This window comes from Oratosquilla oratoria, chromosome 12 (assembly GCF_046742065.1).
Source record: "Oratosquilla oratoria isolate Oo_2021 chromosome 12, ASM4674206v1, whole genome shotgun sequence".
Classification (NCBI taxonomy): domain Eukaryota; kingdom Metazoa; phylum Arthropoda; class Malacostraca; order Stomatopoda; family Squillidae; genus Oratosquilla; species Oratosquilla oratoria.
In genome coordinates, this window is record NC_134788.1 from 38,450,221 (window position 1) to 38,452,720 (window position 2,500).

General features: G+C 38.8%; 1 protein-coding gene across 1 annotated transcript in view; it reads left to right on the forward strand.

The window, feature by feature from the left end:
- The first annotated feature begins 1,115 nt into the window (after positions 1 to 1,115).
- LOC143031449 (uncharacterized) overlaps positions 1,116 to 2,500 on the forward strand; it is a 3,986-nt gene continuing 2,601 nt past the window's right edge. Inside the window, exon 1 of the mRNA XM_076195272.1 lies at positions 1,116 to 2,500. This exon is cut by the window's right edge and continues 804 nt beyond it. The gene's annotated coding sequence lies outside the window, so the exon portion shown is untranslated.

Below are 2,500 nucleotides of genomic sequence, written 5' to 3' on the forward strand. Positions count from 1 at the left end.
AGCATTACAGAAAACTGTGCTTCGTAACATCTTTTACTCTATTTTATTTTCTTCTCCTCTTCACATGTTTTGGGTGTGTCGTGACCACACCATTGTTGCATATCCTAGCAGGTCCCCAACATGGGTAAGTGCAGCCCCCCTCCCCCCCCCCACACACACACCACCACCTTCCACGTCTGATGGTCACTACCACGATTCACATGTAACATTCATCCACAAAACAACGTTTATACACACATCATTCATACACACAACTCGTGATAAATATATCATACATTGAAAGTACATCAGAGGGAATTTACTTTACCTTCTATTCATCAAAAGTGTCGCCGCCCCCCAATAACGTGCATCCCCAGGGCTCTGTATACTAGTATGAGCTGGATTAGATATTAGTTTTCTTTGAATGGCTTCCCGATGACAGATCACATGTGTGTATGTATGTATGTATGTATGTATGTATGTATGTATGTATGTATGTATGTATGTATGTATGTATGTATGTATGTATGTATGTATGTATGTATGTATGTATGTATGAATGTGATTGTGTGTGCCCATGTCTATATTTATGCTGATATAATAAAAGACAGAGATAACTTGGGAGAACTAGGTTTGGTCATAAATACTAATAGAAAGTGTTGTGCAAAATAATACTATAAATATTGTCATTCTTTCAGGTATAAAACTCAATCAAATCAATCAAATCAGCCATCATGAGACCACTGCTGAACAAAGGCCTCCTTCATAGCATTCTAAGATTCACACGACCGCGCCAACCTCTGCCACGTCACTCCTGCAAACTTCTCAATATCGTCTCTCCACCTTCTGTCTAGTCTCCCTCTTCCACGCTTCCTATCTCGCGGCGTCCATTCAGTAACACACCTGCTCCATCGCTCATCAGTCGTTCGCACTAATTTACCTGTCCAATTCCACTTCCTCTCTTTTACCGCCTCCACAGTATCTTTCTCTCTAGTCTGCTCTCTCACCCAAACTTGCTCTCTTTCGGTCTCTCAGCGTTTATTCACATCACTGATCTCTCCATTCTCCTCTGCTTAGCTTTGTTTCCATCGCCTTCGTCAGTTTCCAAGTCTCACACCCGTAGATTATTGGCTGGCAGAATGCATTGATTGTAAAATTTACGTTTCAAACATAGAGGTAGAGAGCCTCTCAGGATTTTATCATACTTTCCAAACACTTTCCAGCCAATTGTAATAAGTCTTTTTATTTTATTATCATGATCTCTCGTCACTTTCGCCATCTGGCCTAAATAATTATACTCTTCAACTTCTTCAAGACTCTCACCATCAATTATAATATCTTTACTTTGAACTTTCGTGTTGAACATTACTTATTAATTTCTGAACCTACTTTGAGACTTTCCTTGTTTAGATCACTCAGCATATCTTGCAAATCTTCTGCTCTTTCTGAAATAAGAATAATGTCATCCGCAAATCTTAGGGGGTTCAAATATTCGCCATCAATCTTTAAACCTTTCCTTTTTCCCAACTCAACCTTCTGAAAATCTCTTCCAAACAAGCTGTAAATAATTTGGGTGAAATCGTATCGCCTTGCCATACTCCTTTTTTGAGCTTGATCTTTTCTGTATCTTTATGTAGTCGAATTATAGCTGTACCTTTCACATAAATCTTTTCTAAAAATCTTACGATCTGTTCGTTTGTACCCTGCTTGCGTAGCGAGTTTAGTTTTGCTATTTGTTCTACCGAGTCAAAGGCCTTCTCGTAATCTACAAAAGCTAAACACAGAGGTATATTGTATTGTGTCGTTTTGCAAATGGTCTAGCGTCGAATATACGCTGCTAAAGCCTACCTGTTCTCTCGGTTGGTTTCCATCTAAAACTTGACGTAGTCTATTTGTAAGGATCTTGGAGAATACTTTATATACATTTGATAGCAAGCTAATCGGTCGATAGTTACTAAGGTCCTTCTGGTCTCCTTTTTTTATGAAGCCAAATCACTATAGCATTGCACCACGCATCAGAAACACTTTCTTGACGTAAGCACTGGGTGTACAACTGGGCTAATTTCCCTACGTCTTTCAACAGGTCTATCGATATACCATCTTCCGCAGGTGTTTTTCCTCGTTTCGTTTTGTTTAGAGCAAATTCTACTTCTTCCTTTGTAATCTCTGGTACACTACTAACGTCTTCACGTGAATTTACTGACTCAGCTGCGGTCTTCGACGAGTAAAGCTCTTGGTAAAATTCCTCTACTTTTTTTACCATTTTGTCTCTACATTTAATGATTTCTCCATTTCCATCTTTCAAACATATCATTTGCTGCCTTCCTAAAGCATGTCTGCGCTCGGTCCCTTTAATACTTTTACCTTTCCAAATAGTTTCCTCTATTTCATCCATGTTTCTCATTCTTTTCTCTAATCTCTGCCTTTTATTGATAAGCTTGTTTAGTTCCACTCTTTCTATTTCGTCTCTCCTGCTTTTAATCTGCATTGTCATTCTTCTTTTAATTAGGTCATTTGCAGC